At 46.8% G+C, this 21,152-nt stretch overlaps 1 pseudogene; it reads right to left on the reverse strand.

Moving 5' to 3' along the window:
* Positions 1 to 6,607: 6,607 nt before the first annotated feature.
* LOC117713923 (mitochondrial carrier homolog 2 pseudogene) lies at positions 6,608 to 7,654 on the reverse strand (annotated as a pseudogene).
* Between the last annotated feature and the right edge of the window lie 13,498 nt (positions 7,655 to 21,152).

A 21,152-nucleotide genomic window follows, 5' to 3' on the forward strand; every position in this document is an offset into this window, starting at 1 on the left:
CCCCCCTGCTCCTGGCCAGGGTCTGGGGTCTGGGGGGGAATCGCTTGCCTCTCCCCGCCTCTGTCTGGCTCCTGGCCGTCTGGAATCCATTGTGTCTGCCCCAGCACCTGGCAGCTGGCATGAGCCTGCTGTCTGCAGCAGGCACACAGCCATACTGTGGAGGATTAGATGGAGCATACGCCTAGCCTATAAGATGCTTATGGCCTTTTCCAAGCCTAGGACCAGTCCAGCTCAAGACCAGGGCAATTAGATGAAGTCCCATGCTGGGAGCAAAGCTGTTTCCTGGCTGAAGGCTCTAATCCCTCCCTGCCTGCAGCCTCTCTTCTGCTCCGGTTTATCTATTTCCCTCCTTTGCCTTTTATTTTACTTTTGTCTGTCTTTTTCTTTCTTTCCTTGCAGTCTGTATGTGTACACGTTCTTGTGTGTGCGTGCACATGTGAAGGACAGACACCGAGCGATTTCCCTCAATTGCCTTTCTACTTTACTATTGGTTCCTTTTCCATGTGTGTGTGGGTATATTTTTGCGTGTGTGTCGATGCACATGTACATGAGTGCAGGTGAACATGCGTGTGTACATGCATGTGGAATCCCAAGGCTGAAGTTGAGAATCACCCTCTATGGAGACTTACTGCACTTTAGTCACTGAGGCAGGCTCTCTCAATCAAACACAGAGCTCATCGATATGGCCAGCGGCTTGCTCTGAGGATCCGTGGCTCCTCCTTCAGAGAGTAGAATTGCAGGTAGGAGGCCACAGCAACCCAAGAATTTATGAATTTCTTGAGATGTGAGCCATGTTCCTCATGCTTATGTGGCAAGGGTTTAGCCACAGAGCCACCTCTCCAGCCTTCCACCTGATTTTATTTATTATTTTGAGAGGGGGGTTCTCACTATATAGCCACTCACGATATAGACCAGGCTGGTGTCAAACTCAGAGATCCACCTGCCTCTGCTTCCTAAGTGCTGGGATTAAAGATCGGGCCACCATGCTTGGCTTTCACCTTATTTTTTGAGACAAGCTCTCTCATTGAACCTGGAGTTGGGTGTTGCGGATCAGAACTCAGGTTCTTGTGCCTGCGTAGTAAGCACTTATTGACTGAGCTAGGTCCCCAGGCTCTGCTCTCCTTCATTCATCTGCTTTCTGAATACTCAGTCTCCGCGGGTCTCCAGAGCAGCGTGTTCTTTTTCCTGACAACCCTCTGCTCTTCAGCTCTTTGCTCATCCCTCTCCCCCCAACTCCCCTATTATTCACTTTCCCTTTCTATGCCCTCACTTTGCGCTGGCTACATTTTTTCTTCACTCACCTGTCAGTTTAAATGGACTGTAGCTCTCTCTCATGGAGAGAGAAATCAAGTACCACAGTTGCAGATCAGCCTGCACCTTCGTATGTGTGTGGGCAGGCAGGGCAGTACTCAGAAAGCCATGGGCACTGCCATTCATTGAGGACAATTCAGACATTATGGTGGTGAGCCCAACCCCTTTCTGTCTAATTCTGATGTGTTCCTTGCTTTTATATGTTTTAGGGTGGTGGATGAAGTGGCTGTGGGTTTAGGGTGGAAATGTATTTCTGTTTTGATTCAAACATCTAAAACTAAGGTTCTTCCAGCTTTGGCATGGACCCAGGTACCTGCCCAGCTCCACCACAATTTCCAGTGCAGTTTAGGTGGGGCTGCCTGAGAGTGTAAGCCTGGCAGGTTCCCAGAAGAGGCTGATTCGAATGGCCTGACATTGACCTTGAAGTGAGGAGCTAGTATGAACTCTACCCCAAATGACAGTAAACATCTTCTGCACCTTGACGCATGTGCCGGGTAGGTGTATATGGATATGCTTAGGTAGCTCACTTCACAAAAGGATTTGCATTTGTCTGTAAAAAAAAAAAACTGTCCACCAAATAAAAGTGTCATGGTGTGGAAGGAATCCAACTAAGGGAACCTAAGGATGGGCTTTGGCCTAAATCACAGGCCTTCAGTCAGGACAGTTTGCCCTCTTGGCAGAATTATGTAGGCCGCTCTTCCGTGTCCTGGTTGACTACATCTTGCTGGTATTCTGAGTAAAGGACTTCTGAATGTTGTTACTCGAATGTGAGAACTGTATTAAAGGGTCGTGGCATTAGGAAGACTGAGAACCACAGTACTAGGTAGGGGGATGGACTTCAGTCTATGCTGCCTTGAGCCTGCACCAAGACTCTCTCAGGTAAGCCGGAATCAAATGGAACTGTTAGGGAGGAGACTGAGGAAGTGAAGTTCTTAGCTTCTCTTGCCCTGAGATCTCCAGGAGGAGCAAAGACCCTGGGAAGAGGTGGATGCAAAAACCAGCTGATCTTCAGTGCAGAAAGAAAAAAACAAACAAACAAAAAATATTGGGTGCCTGGAGCTGTAGTTTCACGGGCGGCTAAAAAAAACATTTAGAGGACTATGAATGGCCAACACTGTAAAATCCAATCAAATGGGGGGGGGGTGGGAAATGGGAAGTAGCAGTGCTTTGCATGAACCAAGTGACATTTTGTAAAGCTTGTTTTGGTGTTTAAGTTTGAGTGTGTGTATGTGAGAGAGAGAGAGAGAGACAGAGAGAGAGAGAGAGACAGAGAGAGAGAGAGAGAGAGACAGAGAGAGAGAGACAGAGAGAGACACAGAGAGGGAGACAGACAGAGAGACAGACAGAGACAGAGAGACAGACTGAGAGACAGAGAGATGATTCTGGGTCATGACTTATGAACGTCAAAAGTGTTTAAAAGTTCTAGAATAAAAAAAAAAAACCAAGCGAATTGAATAACTTGTTAGTTTTGTGAGTTGTGGAGGACAGAACAAGCATTGTGGGTATACTGGCTGATTTTATGTGTCAACTTGACACAAGCTAGAGTTATCACAGAGAAAGGAGCCTACCTTGAGGAAATGCCTCCATGAGATCCAGCTGTAAGGCATTTTCTCAATTAGTGATCAAGTGGGGAGGGCCCAGCCCATTGTGGGTGGTACCATCCCTGAAGTGGTAGTCCTGGGTTCTATAAAAAAGCAAGCTGAGCAAGCAAGCCAAGGGAAGCAATCCAGTAAGCAGCAACCTTTCCATGGCCTCTGCATCAGCTCCTGCCTCCAGGTTCCTGTCCTGTGTGAATTCCTGTCCTGACTTCCTTTGGTGATGAACAGCAATGTGGAAGTGTAAGCTGAATAAACCCTTTCCTCCTCAACTTGGTCATGATGTTTTGTGCAGGAATAGAAACCGTGACCAAGACAGTGGGTTATTAGTGCGCTTGCCTTTCTAAAGCCACATTTTCTACGATTACCTAGGTTCAGCACTGCATCTCTGTGGGGTCTGTGGCACTTGCCCAGACCTATCTCGTCCACTTAAGATTCTCCTATCCTCACAGGTTTGCTGGTGGTGAGGGCTGGAAGTTCTTGAAGATAAAAGAAACAGATTGGGTTTTCTACTCAGAGGTTTTGGGTTCTTGTGGGAATCAAAGAAAACAGACAGACAAAGCCAGGGGTGTGGAGGATGTTCGTCCTGGAGCAAAGGTCCACACTGAAGGGCAAGCTAAGGCTTCTTGACAGAAGTAGCACTGAGTTTCTGATAGTTTGCTTTATGGACAAACTTAATTTATAAGGGGGAGCAGATGGGAAGATAGGATGTCTGTGTAGCTGTTTCCTCCAAGTCTCAATATTCCCTCCTGAGGGAGGAAAGAGGCACTAAAAGCTAAAAGGCTCACAAAACTTACAAGCCTCAACATTAGAAGATGCACACGACCTGGCCTCTCCCCAAGGATGGACAAGCAGTAAACAGTTTCTAGGGGGAGGAGGGACTTTCTTCAGTGGAGCTCCCTTCAGGTTGTGCAGGGTCCAGCAATGAGGCATTTCTCAATCCTCACAAATGCTGGGTGGGCTTTTTAGTGTGGCAGTTCCCTTGAGTTATCTGTATTTCCATCCGTCATAAGCCGTTGCCTGGCAACCACAATATGTTCCTTGTTTCACCAAGTTAGACTAGGGTGGAGTCATCTCCTTGGCCTGTCCTGGGTGCCCTCTCTGGGATGAGGAGACATCTGTTCCTGTCTCTCCAGAAAAGGCAGGCAGCACAGAGAATTCCACAAATAGGGCGTCCCTTTCCTGTCTTCAGACGGGTTTCTCAGGGGACGTCAGGCACATGACAGGAGCAGGCAGTTTTGCTAGACAAACAGTATGGAGAGCCGTTCCTATGAAACGGAGGAGAGCTGGAGTGGTCCCCTGTGGGCCAGGGTGGGGTGATGTGATACTGCTCCTACTTGCATCTGCCTGGAACCACCTTGCAGTCTGCACCCCTTATCCCTCTGTCTAACTTGGATACCCACAAAATAAAATCGACAGGGACAGAAAACAAAAGGAACAAGCAAGCAGCAAGCTGGTCTGGGTGTTCCCTTTCTTTTGGACCCAGCCTAACTTGCCCAGTTTATTAAAGATATGCTTAGTCAACAAAATAGCTGATGGCATTTAGTTGCAGAAAACAAAAAGCTGAACAGCATGGAATTTCTTTTAGAGGGGACACTGAACAATTGACTCCTAACAACCGGGTCCGTTTCCAGATGGATCCCTGTTGCCCTTCAGCTGGCAAGTTGCTTTGGGCTTTCCCAGTACCAACATCTGAATGCCCAGAGGCAGCCTTCAGGGTCAGATCTGGACCAAGCAGAAAGCATGCTTTGAGAATTTACCGACGGAAGCGTCACCAATATCTCTTTTTTCATGGGCTGAACTGTTCCAAGGCTTTTCATATCCACTGGAATGGCGTGAATTTCATTTTCATGAAAGATAAATGAAATTTTAAACTGGGTACAAATTTAATCTTTTTTTTTTCCTGGTATTGAAATTTCTTGTTATCTGCCCTTCCCTGTTCTCTCTCCTATTTCTCCTTTCTTTTCTCTTTACTTGTAAGAGACTGTCTGTGATAGAATAACTGGTTTTTCCCGGAATGGCTAATACATAATAAAAAGAGTGCCATTCACTAATAACAATTTGTTGATTGTTCCCTGAACCCCTGGGAGGTGTGTGGAGATTGAGAGTCCTCTCCATAGCAAAGGGAGTGAAACTATGCAATAGGCCTTAGGCCTTATGTGGAGGCCAAGTAGGAACTCAAAACAGTGGTATGTTGATCCTATAGAAAGCCAGTCTTTCTGCCCTGCCCCCTCCAACCCAGGTGACTGTAGACTCTATCAGCATGTAGCCCAGCTTATCAAAATATTCTATGCTAGTGTTTGTCCCCAGGCGTCAGAGAGACGGGGAAATGGAATTAAGTCTGCTGGACACCCAGGAGAGCTGAGAACTTATTAAGGGAGGGGATGGGGATTGGGGGATTGTAGAGGGTCTGTGGGGGTAGCCAGTGGGGAAGATACGATGTGTACTGATTGGGAGTGATTAGGAAAATGAACTCAGCAAGCACAAAGAGTAATTAAGGAAATCGGGAAACTTCTTAAATTAGAAGTGGGATTAGAGAATGTACCAGGGAAGGGAGATTTGATCTCAGAGTGTGCTAAGAGGCTTTGGGGGTTGCTTGAGAAGGGTTCAAAAACATTCTGAGTATTAGAGAATGGCACCAAATTAGATTGCCCCGAAAGAGCTGTCTTTTGAAATGGGAGTTAAACGAGGGGTCATTGAGCAGCTAATCTGGAACAGTGGTGGTTGTCACTTAGGTTGGAGTAAAGATACCTCCTGGCCCAGAAGCAGAGAAGTGTGAGCATGCGTGTGGTCCCACAGTGCCAGTTGGTGTCATGTCCTATATGACCTAAAGACCTCCCTATGGTACAGTGGTGAAATGTCCTCCTCAGGCTCCTGAGTTTGAAAAGTTGGTCTTCAGATGGTGGCCCTGTTTTAGGAAGCTGTGGAACCTTTGGGAAGTAGGGCTGCTGGGGTATATATGGTGCCCTCTTTTGTTTCTCTGTTGCCATGATAAAACAGTGACCAAAAACAACTTGGGGAAGAAAGGGTTTCTTTTAGCTTACAGCATGAAAATCTAAGACAGAAACCTGGAAGTAAGAAAAACCAAAAAGCTTGCTTTCTTACGAAACTCAGGACTTCAAAATCAAACAATAGCCACGGCCCTGGTACCTGGATGGAGGAGATCAATGGCCATTTTTATCTTTTTACCCAAAAGGCACTTCACCAAGTAGAGCCCCGTATAGCCCAGAAATGGGTTCATGGAGGGCACACTGGGTTGCTAGTGGCCAAAAGTAGGAGCTGATTCTCCCACCTCGTGGAGAGAGGGTGGAGCATGGAATTAGTATTTATTGGGAGAATACAGGGAATGGCAGAACTGACAGAGACAGACCTCAGGCAAGCTTGGACAACCCAGGCAGAAGGAAGCCAAGTTTCTAGAACTTTACTATAGAAATGAATTAACTTGGGTTTTTTTTTTCAACTCAGATATGTGTAAGGGATTGAATCAGATCTACTTCTCAGTTTGTGGACCCCGTCCTCATAGATCTGGGCAGAGTGCATCTTGTTTTACCTCCTTTATTTGAGCCTCACATCCCTTTTTTTTCCTCCCCAAAGACAATCACTTTACATGAATTTGATTTATGCCTTTGATTTAAATCCATACCCATAGATAGAAAGCATGTGTTTGCATTTAATGTTTATACGACTCTTTTTTTCCTCCATTTTCCCAAGATTAAATGATTATTAAAAAAGCGTGCCACACTGTATAGAAACCAACATTCCCTCCCATAATTCTATGCATTGGGACTATAGAAATGTCACTGTCCCTGCCCCACATCTTCAAATTAACATTCTCAGGTCATAACAGTAAGTCTTCCCACATGGAACCTTCTGGAAAAACAAGCTGTTTCCTCGGCTCATATTTCCCGCTTTTTGTAGCATGCACCAGCAATCTATCCAAGAAGTATATATTGGGGAGTAAGGAGGAGATCCACCAGCAAGCCCACAGTTGTTGACAGCCATAAGATTAGATACAAGCACAAAGGGATATGTCAACATACTGGCAAAGAATCCTGTGACAGCTTGGGAATAACTTTTCATTTCATACATGGTAGAAACCCCACTGTCCAGTGCATAGGTATTGATGAGATAAGCCAGTGAGTTACATAGCCACAAAGAAATGATGTCACCAAGGAGGCGAGGAATGAGACCCGCAAAAAATCCTACGATGCCTTCTTCCCAGTAGATAGTTACTATGGAGTCACACAGCCCGCAGTACTTAGACTCTCTGCCGATAAACTGTACCATGGACCTCAGACTGATCACGTGGAAGGGATGTGTAATGAGGGTGGCAGCAGAACGAGCAATCATCTCTCGAGTTGTCTCTTTGATAACTCGGTCAAAGGAGGATGAACCTTCTTTTTGTACATTTATAGATCCTAACTCCTCGGGTTTCTCACACTGCTGGTAATACTGTAAAACTTTACCATGGACCACAGTTCCAAGGACTCCTGAACACAGTCTTGGAGTTAAGCCTGTGAACAACCCTTGCTTCCCATCGATGCTTGCAATGCGCTGAGCATAGCAAAAGAGGCCAGGAAGCTGACATACTTGTCGCCCAAAAATATTTCATCCTATTGTTGGAGGAAGAGGCTCATATCCCACCTGGATGAGCACTTTCACCTACATGAGCGGCTGGGACAGGATGGTGAGACCGGAGCCCAGGAGCACCTGACTGGCCGCATCCACCATGATGGCACCCGCGGATGGACGGATGGACAGACGGAGTCACCAAGCGACACAGCCGGTTGTTTATACGATTCTTTTCAGACTATTGAATGTGTCTAAAGTTCTTTCTATGGTGGTGTGGGGACACTTAGTTCAGTGGCTGTGAGTTACCACAGTGTTTATACCCTTGCATGCAATTATCAACAATAGTCTTTAGACCCGTTTCCCTGATCATGGTCACGTTGCTCTGTCTTCAGTTTTGGCTACACAGGTTATTGTAATAACACAGCCTCATACGCATTGCTATTGTTCTGGGTTAGAATTTTCCTGCAACAGGGGTCTTTGGCTGTCACTCTGAGAATGGGGAGGGGAGAGGAGTGAGGGCTACCTATCAGGCATGCCTGCCACACAGCCCTTCTGCACATTCTAATGCATTGGACAGGAGTGAGTCCTGGGGTCAGGTAGGTTTAATGTGGTGCTTCTTATGATCAAGTGCATCTGGGGAAAGAATTACCTTCAGTGTTCACACCAGAATCAGACGCTGGGTTAAGGGTACAGATAGATGGCCTTGGTGACATTATACACCTAGATTTACATTCTGAAAGGGTGGTTCACCTGTCTCTTCTGGCTTCTGTTTTTGCCTTGTGTCCTTGGGTTGGAGCCTGAGAACATCTCACTTAGGCAATTGCTGTATCACTAAGTTACACATCCATTGGCTTTCCATTCTCTCTATCCACTCTTTGTTTTTACCGCCCAGTATCAAATTGATTTTCACTTATGACTATCAGCTCTCTGTAACTGAATTCTCCTTTCTTTTTTTCTTAAGGTGAAGGTTAACATATTTCTCAGTTCTTGTCCCCATTTTATTATGGCAACTCCATCCACTGTCGCTCACTCTGTTTGTTTTCCTCCATTTTTATTTCCCACTCTGTATTCATGGTGTCTCAGGGCAACGGTTCTCAACCTGTGGGTTGTGTCCCCTTTGGGGGTCGACAGATCCTTTTACAAGGATTACGTATCAGATCTCCTGCATGTCAGGATTCGTAACATGACGATTCATAACAGCAGCAAAATTTCAATTATGAAGTAGCAATGGAAATAATTTTCTGGGTGGGGTCACCAGCTACAACATGAACTATATTAAAAGGTCACAGCATTAGGGAGGTTGAGAACCACTGCCATAGGCTATCAAATACCTAGGCTATATCATGAATCTCAGTAAAGGGACAGTCTCAATCCCTAGATGGTGCCATTCCCAGAGCTGAGAGACAAAGTAGGCATGGAGTTTGGGGGAGAGGAGAAATGACTAGATGGACTTGGGGGACCCTCAGATGGCAGCTGCTATTGTCTTGCCTGGGAGGTCCATTTTTTTATCTTCCCGAGTTAGGGCAGCCTGACGCTTAACATGGGATTTAGGGGTTTTGAAAGACTGATGTACAGAGAACAGGAGTTTATCCATCCTCTCTGTACTTTTGGGGTCTCAAGGGGTTTGGGACAGGAGTCTGCAGTCAGGCTCTTTCTCTGGGCTTCATTTCCCAGGAAGGGGTAGTCTGTGCACATGAGAACTTTAAAAGGCTGATGGAGAGCAGACAGCGAGCATGAAGAAGACATTGTCTCCTGAGCCCTCCCTCTTGGCTCCCTCCTCCTCCCACTCTGCTTCTCTTCCTCCAATTGTACAGATTTTGTGTTACGGTGTGATGCTTGGATAAACGTATGCATTTCACAGTAATCAAATCAGGGTAAGGAACAGATTCATCCCCTCAAGCACTTATTTCTTTTTGGTGAGGCTTTTGCGATCTTCCCTTCCAGCTAACTTTGCGCCTCGTGATGCATTACTATTGATCATCTTCATTTCCAGGTCTGTGGCCCCGCCCATTCCTACCTTTGGTGTTGCCTCCCTATGCAGTCCTCCTCCAGGTTCCCTCCCTGGTTCCTCAGAGTTCCTACCTGCTTCATAGCACTTTCAGGCTGCTTACAGGATGTCCAGAATGAGCCCCCCCGCGGAAGGCAGAGGTCACATAATCTGGCTTCAGCCTCAGTGATTTGCCATGCTTGTAGTAGTGGGCCTTATTTCGAGAGGGAGATTCTTATTGTCACCCCCCACAGCCCCCTCCCCCCCCCGTTGGTTAGCTGGCAGGAAGACCTGGAAGACAGTGAGTTGGGCCTCCTGGTGGCTTAGGCCTGTAGACCCAGCTATTTGAGAAGCTGAGGAAGGAGTGAAAGTTCCGGGCCATCCTGGGCTACAGAGTGAAATCAGAGCCAGCTGAGGCAACATAGTGAGCGCTTCTCTCAAAATTTAAACCTCCAAAAAGGAGCCAGAGGACGAGTAGTCTAGTGGTAAAAAATGCTTTCCACCCACAGAGCTGCAAAAACTAAACTAAAACTAAGAACAAAAACCTACCATGCAATGGCTGGGCAGGGCAGCACTTAGCAGTGGTTTTCTTTCTGCTCAGTTACAGTGCCATCTCTAGCCCTGGTGCAACTATTCCAGGAAAACAAGAAGGGCTTCCAGCCTTGAGCCTTCCTCGGATGACTTGATTTTTCCATGCTATCACCTTTTAAAAATGGCTGACTACTCCATCACCTGTTCCAGTGGAGGCTTGAGGGGGAGAGGAGAGAAGGGGGAGGGGGAGGGGGAGGGAGGGAGGGTCTATTTCACCATCCATCCTGGGGAACTACAGTAGCTCGGATATTGTGCAGAGAAAAAGCTTAGTAAGTGTGTGGAGTGGATGTGAAACTCACTGCTGGGACCTGTCGGAGCCTCCTGCCTTCCAGTTTGGCTCTTCTCAAACAGTCTGGCTCTCATCCCACGTAGACAAGACAAACGTCTTTAAAAACTGTCTAATTTCAACTTCTTCTAGAGTGAGCAGCTGGGGCAACAGTCAATGCTGCTTTTCATTCGCATGCAATCCCATGAAAAAGAAAAAATAGCCTTAGGGCCTTTGCTAGGCCAAGCCTGGGACAATGGCATTTTATTTTATATTTGTTCATCTCTTCTGTGAAAGACACATCAGCCTAGAAGCAGAGTGATTTCTGCCCTCTGTAAGAAAAACCAGGGCCCTCTTTGGAGAAGTCCCCCTGTTCTGTGCACTTTGGGTTTTGGAAGAAGCATCCCTCTCACATCCTGAGACCTCACAGAAGGCTCTGAGGCTGTGTTTCTTAGGACTTATGGGTTGTGAGCCTGGGAGGCCATAAATGTCACCCGCAAAAGAGGATCCACGGGTCACCTTGATCAGGTTCCCCTTGGCCAGGACCTTGAGGCCTGGTGTGGGTCAGACAGTGAGCTTGATCTTATGGTCTTGGGAAAAGGTCATGCCTGGCTCCAGTTGTGGTTTGTGGAGAACCCCTCTGCAGCTTGTCCGAGTACATAAATGACACTGAGACTCTCTTGGTAGAGGCACCGAGCAACAAAGAAGTACGCGTGGCCATCCATTATTCATTCAAAATTTAAAACCCCAGAAAGGGGACAGGGCACGAGTAGCCTAGTGGTGAAGAATGCTTTCCATCCACAGAGCCGCAAAAACTAAAAGTGAATAAAAGAAATATAAGGAGACGATATGACTGCTCCTGGATATGGAGAAGGTTTGTTGTAGATATGAGGAAGAGCATAGCCAGAGGCTGGGACATCCGAGAGTCCAGAGTGACATGCCCCTAAGCCATGTGTGTTGTGTTAGAAAAGCGGCTTGTGTCCAGACAGACCACACCAGACCAGTACCATTCCACGTGAGAGAGGTTTATTGTGGAGGAAAGTGGCAAAAGGGGATGGCGGAGACAAAGGGGGGGGGGAGTGAAGGTCAGGAGGGGCTGCCTTTTATTTAGGCTGTGATGTAGCTACTCACAGGTAGAGGTGGGAGGTGGACTAGGTAGACTGGGAATGTATGGCAATTGCCATGGCAACAGATGCTTGGGTCCCTGTCATCTATCAGTGACTTCATCGTCATTGGTAGATTTAGAGATGTCGACAGTAAAGCCATTTCCTGATTGTAAAGCTAGTTCTTGATGCCGATGGTGTGAGAGAAGAGGAAGAGAGTGAGGGGAGAGCCAGACTAAAGAGGCCAGGAGGGTAAAGGGGAGATGAAAGGCCAAGTAACCAAAAATGGTTGGATTATATCCTTGGGGGAAGGGCAACCAGCCCCTGGGCTGTAGAAGTAAGGTAGCGGGCAAGATATGCCAGTCATACCCTATAACAGGTAGGGACTTAGGAATGCTGGGAGAACCTGGTGGCCCACTCCATTTTGATATGCTAAATATGTGCTTTAGTCTTTTGTCCTGGGTTTGCGACCTAACACCCACCTCTAAGGATTTGACCTCCCAAGTTCAATCAAGTACCAGACAAAAGTGTTCTTAAAATTCATGTCAGTACCAAGTGTATACAGACTTTTCTTCTTGTTCCCAGGGCGTTGCAGCTTAATTTGTTATACAACATCTATCTTGTGTTGGGTACTATAAGTCATCAAGAGGTGTATTAAAAGATACACAGAGGATGTGTGTCAGTTAGGTGCAAAGAGCATCCATCTGATAAGAGAACCATGAGCATTCGCTGATTTGGGTATTCTCTTCCAAAGGATGTCTGTAGTAAGGAACCCGGGAACACCTCTGGACTCTGGGATAATGGGTTGTAAAGACTGTCTAACAATGGTTGTTTTAATCAACCTTATCAAGTTGGGGCTAGAATTAGGATTGAAGCTAATTAAAAAAGTTGAATAAGATGCTTGTTAGACCTCAGACATCAGGGAATAAAATTTTTTTATCATCTAGAGGTAACATCAAAGGGTGCAGGAGGATATGAGTCAGTTCTATGCAAACATCCTTTCATGTTATATATTTCTGGATGTATATAAACATCCCTTCTTATGTATATTTAGAAAAATGTCAGGCTCAGGGGAAAGCACTCCCTATGGAGGCATTGTACCCACAGGTAATCAGCTTAGAGGCTGCTGTATGCTGAAAATATATATTTCCTTCCCCTTTTATACAGGAAAGATAAGAAAGCAAGAAAAATAGAATTGAGAGCCAGACAGTGGTGGCACATGCCTTTAATCCCAGCACTTGGGAGGCAGAGGCAGGTAGATTTCTGAGTTCGAGGCCAGCCTGGTCTACAGAGTGAGTTCCAGGACAGCCAGGGCTACACAGAGAAGCCCTGTCTCAAAAAACGGAAAAAAAAAAAAAAAAAAAAAAAAAAAAAAAAAAAAAAAAAAAAAAAGCCAAGCAAACAAAAAATAGAATTGGAAAAAAATTGCATGGTTATTGGACTGGACGGGGAGCAGATTAAACAAAAGAAATGACCCTGGCAAAAGAATATTCACCGAACAGAAAGAAAGACTAGAGAAGAAAGCTGAAAATTAGTCTATCCAAGTTCAAGCTCAGTTTAGGGGGGCACAGAATCCATCGACTACTCCAACCCCACTGGATACCATTACTTTGCCACAAATAGTGTCATCATCAGCTCCAGCTATCAACTTGATATAAATCTAGAGTCACATAGGAAAAGAGAACCTCAGCTAAAGAATTGAACAGATCAGTCTGGCCTGTGGCAAGTCTCTGAGGCATTTTCTTGATTGCTAGTTGATGTAGGGGAATCCAGTCCACTGTGGGTGGTGTCATCCCTATGCAAGTTAATCTGGATTGTATAAGAAACGTAGCTGAGCAAGCTAGATGAGGCAAGCCAGCAACAAGAGTCCTTTGTGATCTCTCCTTCAGTTCCTGCCTCCAAGTTCTTGCCGCGGCCTCTCTCAGTGATAGACTATTATGACCTGAAAGCTAACATGAACTCTTTCCTCTTCAAGTCGGTTTTGCCCAGGGTTTTATCTTGACAACAAAAATCAAACCAAGACAGGTAGAGCCCATCAGATGCTGTGCTTTGCTTTTGTGTTACGTACTATGACCCAATGTCTAGCGTATCGGCCCATACATCTTTGCTGTGTCTGGAATATGAGGCAGTAGACACCTGGCTACTCCAGGGGAAGGGGCAAGACCCACAGGAAATGGCAGATTCCTCACATATGGCAAACGAGTTCAGAATCTGAGCCATCAAATCCTTCCTCGGAAAGCCATCTAGATCTTCATCATGTGCAATGAAAAGTGGCCAACAGTGATATCCTTGTAGCTTTGTTGAGAACATCCATGTCCAGGACATCTCAAAGGTTCTCTCCTTTTCCTGATACTAATCCCACCGTGCCCACAGATCTGGAATCTTTAGCTCTTTTGTCATCTTTCCCTGTCTTCTAAGTTTCAGACTGCTGTGTTTGATCTATTTGATGACCCTTATACACTACTGAACCATTAACATGTGTGATGTGTGTGTGTTTATGTGTGTATCCACAGGTATGTGGACATGCAGTTGCATGCTGGTGTTATCATGCAGTGGCCAGAGGTCAATGTTAGTCTCCTGAATCCTAAAGCCATTATCTTTTAGAAGATTAAATGTGTGGTCATCTGAGCTGGGTAGCCTGAGCTACAAGATTAGGAAGAGCCAGGAATGATGGTATAACCCACTAATCTCAGCACTTGGGAGGTTGAGGAAAAACTGTCGAGGTCCAGGCCAACCAGGACAACAATGTAGTAAATGTCAACCAGCCTGGGCAGCATAGTAAGACCTTGCTCCCCACCCCCTCCCATGTTCCACAAAGTCCAGCGCATCTGCCTATTAACTGTGTAGTCTTTATACATTACAGTCTTTCTGTGACTTAGTCTTATCATCTGTAAAATGGGGATGACCTTATCTTCCAGGGCTATCATAAGGATTATATGAGTTACCACATGATGATATTGCCTGGCTCACAGGAAGTACTCAACGATTCCCATTTTCCATTGACTATCATCATTTTCCTAGTTTCATTTGTCAGCTAGTTCTTAATTGTATGTGGTGGAAAGTTCTAGATCACACTCGAGTATATTTTTCCCTTCCTGTCTTATCTGTTCCAGAGTCTGATGATTTGGTTTCTCACCCCCCTTTTTATTCTCCTTTTTTGGTCCTCTCCCTCCAGACTCAATGCCATGGCTCTAGTGTTTGCCCCATCATCCCTCACGTGTGTGACAGAAGCCAGCCTCTAACTGGTTTGTCAGCTTCCAAATACTTCTGGGTAATAAAAAGCCATAAAATTATCTTCAGTGATTATCAAACAGTTAACATTGTCAAGACTCTAACAGTAAACTGGGAGAGGTTCTAGTAACTTTCCATGGTTTGCTGGTGAATTGTCGCACCTACCTCCAAACCGACGCTTTTATCGTCTTCTTTTTGCAGATGGGGCACAGAGTACATATGTCTGGAGCCATACATCAAGAAATGCTTAGGCAAGATTTGAACCTAGGCTCCCCGAAGCACACAGCTGTTCACGGTGACAACTCCTCGCATGTGGCTACCAGAACAGCTGTCCAGTCTCACAAATGGAAAAGTTTATAATTTTGCTTTCAGTGTACTTTCTCTTTGGTGCTGAGAGGTCTCACACATGCTAAGCATGCACACTGCCACTGAGCCGCAACCCCGGCCTCTCTAGTGTCTTTCAAACTAAAACAGTGGAATAATTTGAGCTTGGTTGCTATAAAATGGATGGATTAATATTGTCTTCTGGTTTTTTAAAGATTATTTTGCCATATACTTATGAGTGTTTTGTCTGCATGTATGTATGTGCACCCTGTGAGTGCCTGGGGCCTGTGGAGGCCAGAGGTAGGCGTCAGATCCCCTGGAATTGGAGTTATAGGTGGCTGTGAGCTGCCATGTGGGTACTGGGAACAAAGCCTGAAAGAGCAGCAAGTGCCCTTAACCACTGTGTCATTTCTCTAACTCTCCCCAACCCTTGAACCATTTTTTTTTTTCCTTGAAATGTTTTGAGGCCGCTACTCAGTTCTAGAAATGCAATGCTTGGATGATACTTTTCTTTCATTAAAATACTTTATATTTTCCAACTGTTTTATTGTTTTCTAGCTTGCTGGCATAAAAAGGATTTCTGTAACTAAAAGTATGTATATTAGATACATATGTAAGTGTGTGTTTATGTGTGTGTGCGCACATTTGATAGTGTATATTTAATATGCATTTGATTTTTTTCTCTCTCTCTAAACCCCCCATTTCAAACTTATCATATGCAGCATTACTTTTAACTTGTCAGTTTTTGTTACTGGATGATGATGATGATGATGATGATGATGATGATTGGTGGTGGTAGTAATAGTAGTAGTACTTGAGAGAGGATCTTGGCATATAACCTAAGTTGGCCTTGAACTTGAAATCCTCCTGCCTCGGCCTTCCCAATGATGGGCTGCAAGTGTGTGCCACCACACCCAGCTCTGGTTTGTTTGTTTTTCCTTTTTCAATTTCCCAGCCTTTCCTTTCAGTCTCTTTTTCTAGGGTAGACTCACTCACATTGCACAACAATACAGACTTATCCATATTGCAGAATTACCCACAATGCAATTTGTGCTCATTTCCAAGTTATCCCTCCTGGTGAGTGTTGTATTTTTTTTTTAAGTTGGTGGGAAGAATCATAGATTAGATAGATAGATAGATAGATAGACAGATAGATAGGCAAATAGATAGATACATAGATACATAGACAGACAGATAGGCAAATAGATAGATACATAGATACATAGACAGACAGACAGACAGTCAGACAGACAGACAGACAGACAGAATTGGGGTAGTCCAGCAGCTAGGCAAGCTGTTGCTAGGTAGCGGTTGGGCAGAGCCTAGCAGGATCATCTGTACACCAACAGTAGAAAGCCTCATGTGTGGTCTTCCTCTCTACTTCCATATTGATGTCTCAATGGCCTGCTGGCTGCAGACCTCTCTTCTCTTCCTTTCTCCTTTCCTCTTCTCTCTCCATCATTCCCTTTCCCTTCTGGAATCTAATCTATTCTCCATGAAGGATCTGTGGGTAGCAGAGTTTGGGACCCATTGCCTTTTCCTTCACTTTGGGAACAGAAATAAGATGTCCAAGTGGATAAGGCTGGCCACACAGTGCATCCTGACGACCCCCTACCCCAGAGCAGCTATGAGATGGGTCTGTGAAAGGGAGCATTTTAGGGGGCTTAGGGGCTTCTTTTTGTAATTCTCCATTCACCTCTTCCTAAAAGCTGACATGTACTTGCAGGGAATGTTGGGAAAAATTCAAGTGGCAGGTTATGTAAGGGCTGGTGGCCGCCTGATGGATGGCAGACTGTGTGTGTGTGTGTTTTGGGAGGTGAGGTGGGGAAGGGGGTGTTTGAACAGTCCAGGAGAGGGTACTTTGCAGGCAAGGTGCAAGTGCTGTGGGTTACAACATAAAGGTGCCTTGTTACACCACGGTGGTGCGGACAGAAATCAGTGTAAGTTACTTGTCCCTGGAGCTCGGCCAAAAGGCTTCATTTCCTGACCACTAAACCCTTTGAAGTCCGCATGCCTCGCCCCCGTCACAGTTATAAACAGTGAGGCTCCAGGGCCAGCGCCTTCCCAGCCACACCTGCTAGTATATAGATCTGACCCCAGGAGGCAGCTTCCTGTACCAGCAGCCTCCTGACACAGCTGCTTTGGGGTCTACCGGCAGGAGTGGTTAGCACATGTGTGTTACAGAGTCCATAGTTATCCAGGGTGGAAGCTAAAATCTGAGGTACATGGGGAAGATAGGATGTCCCAAAATTGCATCCTGTTGCCATCTCTCTCTCTGTCTCCGGAACATGGATTCATTGGCTCTCTCAATGCACACCTGCCTTGGGGATCTGAGTTATTCTGGGGTGGAGTAGTGGGGGTGGGGTGGGGGTGGGTGGGGGGGAGGGCTCTGCTTTGTCTCAATAGTTAACAAGATCCCAGCTCTTCTTCAGCGTCAACATGTTTTCCCATGTGCGCCAAGGGTAGCAATTTCCCTGCCTTATCAGCCTAGCAACTAAGAAGGCCAGTTTCCAGGAAAGCAGCCACCTGATCCAGCCGGGTGAAACCCATTCGCTGCCCAGCCACTGCTCTGGCCTTTGCATCCCAGCACTCAACAGGGGTGGGGGTTGGGGGGGCACACGACAGCGTTTTCAATTGGCTAGCCCTCAACAGCAGGGCCACATGACAGCGTTTCCAATTGGCTAGCCCTCCTTGTCCCCTACAGCCAGGTGGTGGTTTGCAGAATGGTTAGAAATGCCTTGAGCCTTTGAACACCACCAGGCCTCTAACACTGCATTGGTTAAGGACGGCAGAGTAGCAGCTTGTGGGGCCTGGGTTAGCTGGGTGGGCCCAGAAAGGCACTTCTCTTCTGTGGAGTCCTTCCCTCCCTGCTAAACTCCCGGTCTTGTGAACCCAGTAGGAAACAATGGCTGACAATCTGTTGTTAGGTACTTCCCACCCCGGCTGTGGCCTTTGATTAAACATGGGTGATGGTGGTCGTGGGGGCGGGGGTGGGGAGTTGTACTTTAGAGAGCCACAAATAAGCTGATTGAGCAGCGTTTGATTTGAAGAGATTCTTTTTATAACCGTATATGCCTCCCCCAAGAGAACCAATAAATAATGTGGCCATTCTGGCAGGGCTGGCTTTCTATAGCTGCCCCCATCCCCGGGAGTCTCTGGCCCCCACCAGCGGCTTCTCCTGTTTCAATTTCCATGTCCTCTGGCTTTTGTAACTCAAGGAGCCCCTGAGCTTGGGAACAGCTGACAGAGAGCTCCTAGTGGTGGCACCTGGGGAAGGAAGGGGTGGATGGGCACTGACTTGCCAGCTTGCTCTGGGGCACCCTGTCCCTAACTGCTATGAGTCATTTGAAAGGTGAGCAGGAATGTGCCCTGGGTGAGCAGAGAGGAGGGGAGGGGTATTTTCAGTGCCAAACCCGGGCAACATAACAGGGCTAGGATGGAACGGGTATGAGCCTTGTACAGGCGAGAATCACGGACAGCCCTGTTGTCTCTACCGATCATTACCTTAGAAGGAAGCTGGCCTCGTCACCAGTGGTCATCCCCCTAAAAGTCAGTGGCCATTGCAATGTGTTTGAGAGATACTGCTTTGCATGAAGGGGCACCGCACTGGTCCAAAGGGTGCTGTGTTGAGATCGGGGTGTCTAGTTTCATGGCAGGCAGTGTGTGTTGTGTTGCATGTGGGGTGTCTCGTTGCATGCCGTAGGCGCAGGAAGCATCGCATAACTGCATTTAGGCAGACACATGGCTAGACTGCTTACACAGTTATTCTGGAGAGTTTGTGGAACCTCTTGAATACCTACTAAGCCCAGACTTTCTACTTTCCAGATGAGGAACCTAAAGCCCAGAGGGAAAGCGGAAGTGGAGCTTGATACCGGCTCCTTCCATATTCTCAGGGTGCGCAGCTTCACACCCCTGCAGCTCCACATTGTACCTGGCCTAGGGGTGGGCAGTGTGAGCATGCGCTGTGACAGGGCATGAGGAGACATGGGTGAGGAGAAGCTGCAAAGGAACATTACCTCTCCGGCTCAGTCTCTGTCTCCTCCACTCTCTTGTTCTATCTACCATCCACTCTACAATACCTCCCTGGGTCCTTCCAACACTATTGACTTTTCCTTCTGGCCAGTGTAAAACCTTTACTGACTTCACACTGGGGGGTGGGGGACAGGAGAGAGGCTAGTCGCAGTTAGTGACTGGAAAGAACCCACAGCCATGCTCCTGCATCCAGCTGTCCTTTTATTACTGTGTGCTCAGATGGAAGGAGCCAACCATGTCACCAGGGAGTGCCTGGCCGTGCTGATGCTCCTGGCAGAGTATTACTGTAGCCAAGAAGTCTTCAGGCTCTGATTTATTCCATTGCCAAGTGCCGGGTGGAAAGTTCTGAGAACAGTGCTAGTAGAAATGACAGCACGCACAAAAGCAGAGCCCTGGCTCCGAGGGGCGTCTTCCCTCAGAGCTCTGGAATGACATGCATCTGTTTATCTCCTGCCGTGCCAGCCCACCAAAGCTACCCAGTCCTGCTTCCCCCCATGGACTCAGCATGTCGTGGCATTTAATAGATGTTAAAAAATAGTAACCTCGGAGCCCGTGACTCTGGTGCTCCTGTCACAAACGCTCCTTCTTGGTAAAGCCTGACTGGCTGAGCTAGAGACTCTAGAGAGAGGCCAAGCCAGGTGTGGGTTGGTCCTGGCTCATATGCTGAGGTCACAGTGAAACGGATGAGACTGGAGTGTTTGAACACACATGTTTAGCATATTTGCCCTTTTCCAAACAGGAAAATGGCTCTGGATGCCCCATTTTCTTCTCTTGTGAGCAGGGCAGGCTCTCTCAGTCTAGGTGTAACTATGTCTGTCCTCTGGTGGAGGGCATAGGGCACATGGCTGGGAACAGCAGGTAGAGTTCTGTCACTCTCTCTTCCTTGTCTTTGCAGTTCTGTCACTCTCTCTTCCTTGTCTTTGCAGGGTGAGTTCTAAGATTGTTCAGCTTCCCAGACTGGTGGTTAGTGTGGAGGGACTGGGGCTTTCCTGCCTGTCTGCGCTGTGGCCTTTTTTCTCTTCCTTCTTGTGGGGATGGCAGAGTGGAGGAGGTAGGTTAAGAAGAAAAAAAAAATATATATGACATAGGCTTGTCTTTACCCACAGGCCTGCACAGAGGATTTCAGCAAGGAGCATCTGCAGTCATCTTTCCTCTTGACTGGAGTCTCCTGATGTTCTGATAGTTAGGGGTGGAAGACAAGTTTCCTGTGACTCATTTTACCTCCACTCTGCACCTGCTTCTTGATGTAGTTTGCTTTGGAAAGGTCCAGGAAGCAGACCTGGTCAGTGGCTATAGGTCAACACGGCCTGGCATTTCCAGCCCTCAGTGTTGATTCCCACAGAGAGCTCAGGTGCCCTGGGAGATGCCAGACCCCTTCTAGGCTTTCCTATCTCTACCACAGCCCTGTGAGAAGCCTGCTTTACCAAAGAAGAAATGGAGGCCCAGAAAACTTAATTCCCCCCACATGATCAGCAGCAGCAGATTATATTCTGGGGATTATAGATCTGGAATTGTTCTGACCAGCTAGTAACCAGCTGTCAGAATTGCCCCTAAGCCTTGGCTAGACAGGAAGGTGGACCACCCCACCAAATGTTCCTCCCTCTCTTCCTCTTCCTTCATCATTGTGTATCTACTGCCTTTGATCTTCACAGCAACACACTGTTACTTGAGTCATGCTCCTGGGAAAGGCAGATGGAGATCTGGGGGTCAAAGAAAGATGACAAGTCATGGGGTTGTCAGGAGTTTGACAGGAGAAGCCTCTAAGCACAGGCCTGGGAGACCAGAAATGCCCATTTCCTAACAGGTCTTGTAGCCTATCAGAGAGGAGGATGGAAGGAAGGGGAGAAACCTGAATGATTACAGAATCAGGCAAGCCACTGTGCTGGAGTCTGGTACCCAGTGTGGTGCTTATGCTGGTTTCAGAACAAGCATTCCTATCAGCTTCTGTGTCCTTGCAGCTAGGACTGGGAGGGAGGATAGAAGACATGGGCCCAGGAAAGTGCTTGGCCAAGCAAGGCTGGGGTACAGCTAAAATGTGATCTCATCCCGGTGTGTTGGTCAGCTTTTCATCACTGTAACATATCTGAGAGAAGTCAGCTTATAAGAAAGGTTTGTCTTGGTCACTGCATTGGAAGTTTTCA

The sequence above is a fragment of the Arvicanthis niloticus genome, chromosome 8, assembly GCF_011762505.2.
Source record: "Arvicanthis niloticus isolate mArvNil1 chromosome 8, mArvNil1.pat.X, whole genome shotgun sequence".
Taxonomy (NCBI): Eukaryota; Metazoa; Chordata; class Mammalia; order Rodentia; family Muridae; genus Arvicanthis; species Arvicanthis niloticus.